At 38.4% G+C, this 11,073-nt stretch overlaps 1 protein-coding gene across 8 annotated transcripts in view; it reads left to right on the forward strand.

Annotated features, from left to right (window-relative positions):
• The window catches only part of TRPM3 (transient receptor potential cation channel subfamily M member 3), a 457,422-nt gene that overhangs the window by 301,288 nt on the left and 145,061 nt on the right, over nucleotides 1–11,073 (forward strand). The window lies entirely within an intron of this gene.

The raw sequence follows: 11,073 nt of genomic DNA on the forward strand, positions 1-11,073 counted from the left end.
GTAGAGGGTAACGTGGGGACAAGGTCACATATGTAATTTCTTAATCAATAAAAAATATATTTAAAAAAAAAAAAAACAGACAAGATACTAGTAAAGGTTTATTCTGGTGAAGCTGGAGTAGAAGGCCTAGACCACTGGTTCTCAATTTTATCTTGCATCAGAATTACCCAGGAACTTATTTAAAATTATATTGCTGCCCTGGCCAGTTTGGCTCAGAGGATAGGGCATTGGCCTGTGGACCAAAGGGTCCCGGATTCAGTTGCAGGTGGGGGCATGTACCTCTGCTGCAGAGGCCCGGGCCCTGGTCAGGCCCATCTGGGAGGCAACCAACTGATGTGTTTCTTTCACATCGATATATCTCTCTGTCTTTCTCTCTCTCTTCCACTCTTTCTAAAAATTAATGAAAAAATATCCTTGAGTGAGGATTTAAAAAACAAAATTTTTTAAAATTATATTGCTGAGCCCTGGCCAGTGTTGCTCAGTTGGTTGAAACGTCCTCCCTTACACCAAAAGGTTGCAGGTTCGATTCTTGGCCGAGGTTTGTACAGGAGGCCACTGATTAATGCTTCTCTCTCTTTCTCTCCCTTCCCTTCTATCTAAAAAATTTGGTGAACATATCTTCAGGTGAGGATTTAAAAAGAAATCTAAAAAAGGAAAAAAATCATATTCTGACACCCATCTCAGATTTTCTAATTCGGTACATCTGGTTAAGGCCACGTGATTTGCATTTCAGAGAAGTACCCAGGAGATGCTGGTCTTTTGGTCCAGGGACCATACTTTGAGAAAACTCTGTTCTAGAGCAGCCCTCTCACTGCCTGGCTCTCACCCACTAAGGCAACTTTGAGGCAGCTCTGGAGCTCTTCAAAACACCAGGGGTTTCTTTGTAGAACCCAGTTGAAGACCATTAATTTACAGGTCAGGTCCACTTTTCTTTGCTTGGACTCAAGTCTCTGAATTCTGGCCTCAGCTTCTTGCTAGAAGCATCTCAATGAGCCTCACACTCACCTAGCAACCCAACTGAACTGTCCTCTCCACTGCTCTCCAAGCACAAAATGCTGCCACAGGCACCTCTGCCTTTACATGAGGTGTACATATGCATTTTCTTCTTACTGTTATTTTTAAATTTTTTAATTGAGGTTTATTTGACATATAACATTATATTAGTTTCAGGTATGCAACATAATGATTGAATATTTATATACATTGAGACATTATTATCATCATAAATCTAGTAACATTGGTCACCTTACAGAGTTACAAAAAATTTTTTGTCTTGCAATGAGAAGTTTTAAGATCTACTCTCTTAGCCACTTTGAAATATGCAATATGGCATATACATTTCTTTACCCACTTCATTGGTAGGAAAAAAATTTCTGAAGTTCTACAAACATAGCCTTTCTCTCATGAAAAGAAGTAGTGAGGGCTTTTAAAACCACGAATGCATTTCAAACGTATCTGAGTGAGGCACAGATGATAAAATGCCCTGGTATTCAATGCCTCTACCTTAGAGTAGATGAATTCTGACTCGACTTGGCTGACATTAGAATCTGCAGCTGCTAGAAACAGAGTAGATTAACATCTCACCCAATGGTATCATGAATGATAAATAATGTTTGCAATGTACTTAATGGGTTTCCTCCAGATTTCCCATGCAATTCTCAGATATTGATTATGGACCACAAGATTTATAAAAACTAAATATAATAGTGATCACCTGCTATAAAACATTTTCAACTAGAAAAACACTGAGGATGCATTAAAGTAGCATTCCAAGATCAACCCAGGTCTGGATTACTGTTGTCTAGAAACGTCTCCATTCAGTTTTAATAAAGTCTTTCCTTTATTGTCCTAATTGTTGGACAACTGTCCTGGAATTGGTAGACACAGTTATTGTGTTTGCTGGGGATATTCAATGCAAGTCAACTGTCCATCCATGAACAGTGACCCCTAAAGGTCTTGAGTAAGGAGTAAAGAATAGGTCTTTCTAAACTCATGGAAGCCACAGTTTAGTGTCTTGGAGACAGACCTAAAAAGTGGAGTTCTTTAACCCTATAATCTCCTTGGTTTTCCCCATTTGACAGTATATTTAATATTTTATTATTTCTAGTGTAGGAATGACAAATCATTTTCATCTGAGTGTCAACAATACTCAGCTAGTACTGGCTTCCTGCCATGATGTGTTGAGAATGATTCTGAGACCACATTTGGGCTCAGAGAAAAGATTACTGTGATAGATTAATAATATGCAAAGAAGGAAATATACAGTTAATGTGCCATGAATGTCTACTCTTACTCTAAAATGAAGACAAAATAAAAAAAATAATAAAATAAATTAAAGACAAAATCCTATAGATAGTCCTAAAGAAAGTTATCTGCTTTTTAAAAAAGTTCTCCTCTAAATAAATGTCGGACCAACTTTAGCATGTCATTGAAGAGGCGCCAGTGTTTCTGCCTGCCCATTTCAGTCAGCACTGAGCCTGTGTTTTCTACAGAGCCTAAACCAATGAAAAGCTTGACTATTCCTTTTGCCTGGCTCTGGGCAATAGTCGATGATGGAATCTCATTTGGAATGAACTCTGAGGATGTGTTTCTCTTACAATTTTGGCAGCAGAACATCTATCTACCTGACCATGTGGCGGTCCCTGTATTCTTTGGCAGCACTTCAATTTCTAATCTTGGGCATATTCATAACCAAAGGCATAGGACAGCAGAGAAATTACAGAGATACTGGTCAGGATTTGTCACCTAAATGTCCTGTTAGTCCCGGCCTCATGTGAAGAATTTGGCAGCATGTCTGCCTCAAGAGAAGTGCTCTCCAATAGAACCTCCTGTGAGCATGGAAATGTTCTGTATCTCTGCTGTCCAATCAACTAAGCACTTGAATTGTGGGCAGAGTGACTACGCATTAAATTTTACATTTTATTTAACTGTAATAAATTGGAGTTTAAATTACCTCATGACTAATGGCTTCTATATAGGATTGCACAGCTCCAGCATTTCCCCAAAACTGGGAACCCTTGACTGCCAACAGATTTCCATGGTTCCCTTTTCTTCAATTACATTTTTTGCATTTAGCCAACATATACATCCAGTCATTCAAACAATATTTTTTAACACCTACTATGTTCCAGGCACTGTTCTAGGCACTGGCCAAAACACACCTGTGAACCAAATAGACAAAAGTTCCTGCTGTTGTGGAACTTTCAGTTTAGCAGAATTAGATAGAGAATAGTAATAAACATAATGAACACCCCTTATAACATTAGGTGATAAACAGAATGGTGGGGGAATTAAGGTAAGGAGGTATGGGAAGCCTCTGTCTTCAGCACCTGGATGAGACTACATAGTCACATCATGTGCAGTCCCTGCAGCCAAGGAGTTAGAGTCTCATTGGGACTTTCTTAAAAATTAATATTTCTTTATGAAATGCCATGTATAAAATGTATAGCACAAAGCTTCTCTTACAATAGATACTAAGTGCCTTTTACCACCCTCAATCCTACGAAACTACCCACCTTCTATTTCCTTTTGTGTGTGTGTGTGTGTGTGTGTGTGTGTACATATATCTGTCTCTATTTTACCTTGGGATTCTAGAGTAAGTTTAAAAAAATAGAACAAAAAATGTGAACACAAAGAAGAAACACTCTATGAGTAGATGTAAACGAATTTTATTGAACAGATTGTAGCATCAAAGTGTACGCATTCTGCCCAATTATAGGCAGCTTCTCTTAGATCATTCTAACTGCCTTGCATTACTGAATGGGAGCCCGCAGGAAAAGCCCAGGTGAACAATTTCTCTAGGCTAGATACTAAAGCAAGATCAGAGGTACTGTTTCTCACAGGCCTTAGCTTACAGAGGCCCTTTGTATCTGAAGTTGATCCTTAGTTAAAAGTTGGACAAACCAGTTTACTCACCTCATCCCCTCTATTCGTCATTTTTGTGTGTTCCATTCACATGGTTCCCAACTTTCTAGTCAACTAGTGCTTTCTGAAAACCATCAACATTAGTCGGTTACCATTAAGCATGAGGTTAACATGAAGCATCACTTATCTGGAGTTGCTCTTAGGGCTTCTAATTGTTGAACAAAATATGCATCTGGTAAGCTGGGGAGTAGTGATCCTTGAAATCACACGACTAAGTCTTCTCTCACATAAGACTTATAACATCCAGTTTCAGGAAAAAGACAGATGAAATCTCCACTTGTATCCAGTCATTTCAACAACAAATCACTAACTTCGTGTGACTACACTGAGTTAAACTATGTATTTAGGTTCATATAATTTATTTGCAGAGATTCTCTTGTCCTTGGACCCCACTCTGATGCTGTCAGCTATAATATAATTTTTAATAAGTTAGTTTACCTCTGTAGGCATCAGGTTCTTCATCTGTAAAATGTTTGCTCTAAACTTGTATCATTCCTTTATCCTAAAGTTCAAATCCCTCAGCAAAATTTTTAGATTAATGCTTTCCCAAAAAAGTACAGATCCCAAAAATATCAAGAGCTGATATGTTATATTGCTAGTGATGGGATGCTATTGCACAATTTTAAGAAGGATGTGATAGAATCATGTTTGCTTTGTAGAAGCACAATTTCATCAACCCAATGGGAAATGGATTAGAGGGGGATAAAGAACAAACCAATTAGTGGTATGTTGGTACCATCTGAGTAAGATGTGACGAAAGCCCAAACCAAGGTATATCGAGAATAAGATTGAGTGGAACAGTATTTTAGAAACTCACGTTTCTCAGTTAGTTTGTGGAAGGTGCTATTGTTTTTCCTCTCCAAACAGATCCCAATGTGAGATGAGGACACCAAGAAAACACCCCGCTGTTTTTGCAGGTGACAACAGGGACACATTACATGTGGACCCAAGCATGACACATTTTACAGATGTCCCTTACATATAGCACTCAACAGAGACAAGGTCTGATAGTATCCATGGAGAAAAGGGTCCAGCCAGGTGCCCACGGCCTAAAAGGAACACCTCGTATGTAGTAGGTGCTGAATAGATGTAAATAGGCCACTGAATCAAAATAAAACACTTGCCGGTCCTATGCTTTGAGCAAGTAATAACATTTTGAAAATATTTGTCAGTGATTAGACTCACCTTTAAGGAAAATTGTGGTTCTCATTCTAATCAGCTGTTAAAGGATGGAATTTAAAGTAAAAAGTTGAGGCTCTTTATGCTTAAATGTGGAAAAATCAATGCTTTACGTCTCATCTGAACAGAATCACTTAATGGAGTTGCTTGCCTTCAAGATGATCACCGTTAATATATTCCTTCTCTCTATATATTTATGCTTCTCTTCCATCAAGAGATGGAGTCTATTCCTTCCCTCCTCTTGAATCTGGGCTGCCCTTAGTGACTTGATTAATTGAAAATAAGGAAATGATGTTTTGGGAATTCTGATGTCAAGTCATAAAAAGCCCTGTTGTCTCTACCTGGGCCTCTTTGAAAACTCTTTCGTGGAATTCTCACTGAGAGAGGCCAACTGCCATGTAAGAAGTCTATCTATCCTGCCACCACCATTCCTCAGTTCCCTCAGCCATCCCAGGCCTGGGGCCACACTTGGAAGTAAAGAAGCCATATTGGATAGTCCAGCCCCAGGAAATGCCATGTGGAGAATTGAGGCCCCAGACATAGAGTCCCAGTTGAGCATTGATAGCCATCTTCAATCATTCCAGCTTCTCCAGCTTCTCCCTAGATATCATGGAGCAGAGATAAGTCATCCCTACCATGCTCAGCCTGAAGTCCTGACCCTCAAAACCATCAACACAATAAATACTGTTTTATATCACTAAGTTTTGGGATGTCTTGCCAATTAAAAGATTATCAGAATATATGACATACAACTCTATGAGTTAGTTGAGACTAGGACTGAATAGTCTTCATCTCTCTACTCCTAGCTTAGTTCCAGGCACATAGTAGGCACTCATATTGTTTGTTGAAAAAATAAATAGATGTGCAGATGTCCACATGGCGTGTTTGTAAGGTTCCTCTTTACAAATCTGCTTAGTGTCTCTATTTCTCAAATGTAAGAAAGAACTGGTGATCTCTCACCTCTCTGAAGTGGGGAAGTTATTTCTGCAGCCTGGACTGGGAGTGGCCTTGTACTATTGGGCTTCCCAGGTGAGCAGAGCACTGGTGATCCCAGGACAGAGCTCTGCATTGCACACAGAGGCCCCAGCTACTGGTCGTGCTACTTAAGATGTGACTCTTTCCTACAGGACATTGTAAGACAGTGTTTTGATAATAATAAACGCTTACATAGGATTTGTCAGGCACTTCTCTGATCCCTTTGCAATTATTAATTCATTTAATATTTACAAATCTATTAGATTAGTGCTATTATAATTCTCATTTTACATATATGAAAAATATAACACGGAAAGACTACATAGACAAGATCGCACAGCTAGCAAGTGACAGTTTAACTTTGGGAAGGACATTGCTGTTACTTATGGCCATGATATTTGGGAGGAAGTGGTAACTTTTACTGAAGATGGAAAAGGAGATTTTAAAAAATACCATTCTGCATTACCATAGGCAAGACATGTAATTTTTCTGTGTCTTTAGTGTTACATTTAGTAGTTTGCTTTGGCTTCATGAAAATAATAAAATTTCATTTTTCTTTAGAGTATTTGAAATTCCATGAGAAATGATGTCTTTTAAATACCAGGTTGATATTAGCAATCTTTTTTATCTACATAAATAAAATTTTATCATATTGTATCTGAATAAATTAATAGAAGGTGTTTGTGGAGGGCATTAGAAGGGCTTCTCTCCCCAAAAGCCATTAACCTAAGTCTAGCTCTTTGAGTCCCATTGAATTTCAAATGCATTTTCTAATTTTTTAATCCAGGAACAAAACTCTGTCATTGCAGGTAATTACATTCATTCTGAGAAAAGTGTGTGTATGCGGGTGGTATTGCATTCGAACAGAATACTAATAGCAAACAGTGGGAAGTTTTGTTGGTTCCTCTGAGCATTGGATGAACCTTGACCTATTTCAAATAACTCTGCAATTCATCTAAAAAGCTCCAGGTCACAAGTACAGCATTTACATGAAAACATAAATGCCATAGTATAAAGATTTCCCTCACTTCAATGACTACCCTTCCTAAATCAGAAAACCTTCCAATTTTAGGTATGCCAAAGATAGCATTGGTGTGTGGAGTCTCAGATTAACAGCTTCCATAAATAGGCAACCCTTTGTCAAAGACCCAGTTCTAGAACTAAAAATTTTACATAACACTATAACCATGTTTTGATGTCAAGAAATTTCCAATCACTATTTTAAAGCCATAAAAAGAAATCTAAAATGGGCTTAATTCTATTTTTGCTGACTATTAAATATCACAGTCCAGATTTTTAAATCATCCCACTGTTTGCAGGGGGAAGATAAAAATGGAAAAGGCTAGGAAAGCAATAATTTCAAGAAAGCAGGCTTCTCAATATCCTACAGAATATGGCCACAAAATAAGAAAGGGCCCTTGGGGAAGACAAGGAGCCTTTGTGCCAAACAGAAGACATTGGTTCAGCGCAGCAAACACTTGTGAAATTAGAAGCAAATGTAATTGTCAGCACACTAAATGCCCTTTCCATCATCCTCATTTACCAGTCATTGCTTATCTCCTCCAAACGCACCTGATTTTCTTCAAATGTTCTCTTTATCACAAAAGGAAAACCAATTTCCTACAACAAATACACTTACATTTTTACCCTCAATGCAGATTATTAGGAAACTGAAAGACATATTGGTGGGTTCCAGTCAGGAAAAGCAGCACCATGGAGGGAAGGCTGAATGAAATCAGTAGACTCAACTTCAAGCATTTGAGATGACCAAGCTTATGTGACTTTGTACAAATCATTTAACCTCTTGAGCCACAGTTTCCTCTTCTGCAAAATGGAAAACCTGTTGACACAGTTTTTCATGAAGATAAAAAGAGATTATCACATTAGCCCACTGTGTCATATACCATGATGTGCTATGAACATGTCACATGTTGTACAGGATCTTTTTTCAAAACCATGTTATTAAACTCTTTAGATCAAAGGAATGAGACCTACTATCTGCTGTTTCTTTGTCAAAAGTGGGAGATTTTCAAGTGTTGGGAAGTTGTTAAAGGCAAAGAAGCTTCAAAAATGAGATTTTCCTCTTGATGCAATCAGGATGATGGAAAAAGAACTAAACCAGGAATAGCAGTTATTTAATGTTTAATGAGCACCTAGGTGCTTTATAAGGACCAAATCAACTTTGTTTCACCTAAAACCATCTCTGCTCCATCATTAATAGGCATCCCACACTTTGGAAAACAACCAACCGAAAGAATTCTTCTACTTCAAAAAATAGAATTCGATGGTTATTATTACTAAGTCATTTATGCAAAACCACAGCTTTAGTCGGCTGCAAAACTGGACTAAAAGTATAAGATTCTTAGTGTCCTTCATATCTCCTAACCACTGAAATACACAATCAGCTTAGCTGTACGTTATGCCTCAATATTTACAAAATGACAGGCTGGATACAAGTGACAGATCCCTCAGACAGATAATGACCTCAGGGCACTGGGATTTATTGCAGATGGTTAGCAATGGGAAACAAATTTTGAGTTCTCAAAATTAAACACCTGCAGATGAATGATTGGATCTATCAAGTGACTAATCAGGAGTTTCTTCTGTTGTTGTGTACATCTATGTACATTTGATATTGCAGAATTCTCTAGACCCATCCACATGGGTTATTTGTCAAGTAGACACATGCCCAGGTATAAGTGCTCAGGACCTGACTCCTTAAGAAAAGTAATTGGCAACACAAATATAATTATATCACTTTCCAACTTAAATCCTTCAATGGCTTCTCATTGCCGGGAAATAAAATCTGAGCTCTCTAACACTATGACCAAAGTTCCCTGTTATCTTGCCCTTGCTCATCCCCTCTGCAGCCCCATCCTGTTCCACCTTTTCTTTTGCTCTCTATGCTCCAGGAATACTGACCTTCTTTGATTTTCTCTAAACTAGGCCTGTTCATGCTCTTTTGTCTGCCAAGAATGCTCTTGCCCAGACCCCTTGATCACGCTAATGCTCATTCATTCCTCAAGTCTCAGATAAAGCAGCACTTCCTCAGTGGAATCTTCCTTGAACCCTCCAGATTAGATTATATTCAACTGTCACAAGCGGCTTCTTTTTACCACTGTCAATCACAGTTGAATTGCTGATTCGTGTCTTTCTTCTCCACTGGTGTGAAGGCTGGAAGTGTATATATATCATTTGTCCCTGTAGCCCTGCATGCACCACAGTGTCTGGCACTAAATAGCCATTACTAAGCAATTGTTGAATGAATGAGTAAATGGTTTCAGACTGGTCAACACCTAAGGCCACAGTGTCTTCCAACATAGTAAACTTCAGAGGATCTAGTATCCCTTTTCAACCTTATTGGGACCATCCTCTTTTCCTAAAGGTGTATGTTCATGATATAAATCTTCCGAGGGGCAGAGGAGTAACCCATTCCACTACGGAGCTGAGTGACATTCAGGATCCTTGGTATAGTTTCATCAGGAGGAATGCAGCCTCCTCAAAGATGGGCCATCATACTATCCAACCTACAGGGCCCAGGTAAATCCTCACACAATATTGGAGCAGAGCAGGCCGCTGATACGAAGGTACTCTCAAGTTTCCCATCATGCTTGCTTTGAAGCAACACCATTTGTCATGCTTTCATCATTTCCTGTTCAAGTAGCCACCGTGACAAAGAGAGGCAGTGGTGTAGGGCGCTTGATGTAATAAAAGGCAGTGTGTGGTTGCCCTGGCCGGTGTGGCTCAGTTGGTTGAGCATCATCCCTTGCACCAAAAAGTCGCCAGTTTGATTCCCTGTCAGAGCACATGCCCGGGTTGTGGGTTCAATCACCAGTAGGGGATATGCAGGTGGCAGCTAATTGATGTTTCTTTTCCTCTCTCTTTCTCTCTCTCCAAAATAAAAAAAATGTTAAAGGCAATGTGGTGTCGTGGAAAGAGCACTAGACAAGAATTCAGAAACCTCGGTCTGGTTCTGGCTCTGCCATGTATTTGCTGAGTGACCTTAGGCATCTGGCTCTCTGTGAATAAAATGGCCTTCCCTTTTAAATTGTATAAATATTTTGGCTATAGGGTTCTTGTAAGCATCAAATGAGATCATTATATTTTACTATTGTACATGGGAATTGCTGATACTTCAGTGATAAAAAGTTGTAAACTTTAAAATGCTAGGCAAATTATGGTTATTTTGTCACTGGTCTTAAGAACAGTTTTATCTTCCTCATTTTGGACAGTATCTGTTAACAATAAAGTGAATTTTTATTCCCTGCCATTTGATGGCTGGTAGAAATAGCCCAGTTCTCATCAGGCTGTTAAGAGGAGTTAAAATTAGTTATGATTGCTCCATGTTTAAGAGATCAAGGAGGATTGATTGGATATGATGCACCTCCTGCTTGCATTGATTCTCCTATAGTATAAAAACAGTCTTTTAATGAAGTAGTCAATATGATACCTCCATATGGGTCAGGCCCTTGTTGACTATAACACAGCAAAATCTCAACATAAATAATGATGATGTGAATCATAGGCCAGATAAGCTACCACCTACATGAAATAATTTAGAAAAAATGTAAGTTCTGTTTATCCTTATTGAAACTCAAAAAACCATTACTGAGATATGACCTTTTTTTCACAATTAGATATTACGTTAAAATTTAAATGTTTAGAAAAGCAATACAGTAAAATTTTACGAAGATGCTAATGATTAATCGAAAGCATTTTTTATTACAACACTTGAGGATGAGGGAATTAAACATGTGCTGTATAAAAGAAAGAAAAAGAAAAAAGAACCAAATCTTCTGATACTTTGCTCTTTTAAGTTCTGAGACATTAAAATGGATTTGTTTGTTTTTTCTGGGGGATTTTTTGTGGGTTTTTTGTGTGTTTTTTTAAATTTTGTTTTATTGCTTAAAGTATTACAAAGAGTGTTACATATGTCTCCTTTTTTTCCCCCTTGACCTTCCCCTGGCCTCCCCTACCCCCCCCCCCCCGACACTT

This window comes from Myotis davidii, unplaced genomic scaffold (assembly GCF_000327345.1).
Source record: "Myotis davidii unplaced genomic scaffold, ASM32734v1 scaffold616, whole genome shotgun sequence".
NCBI classification, from domain to species: domain Eukaryota; kingdom Metazoa; phylum Chordata; class Mammalia; order Chiroptera; family Vespertilionidae; genus Myotis; species Myotis davidii.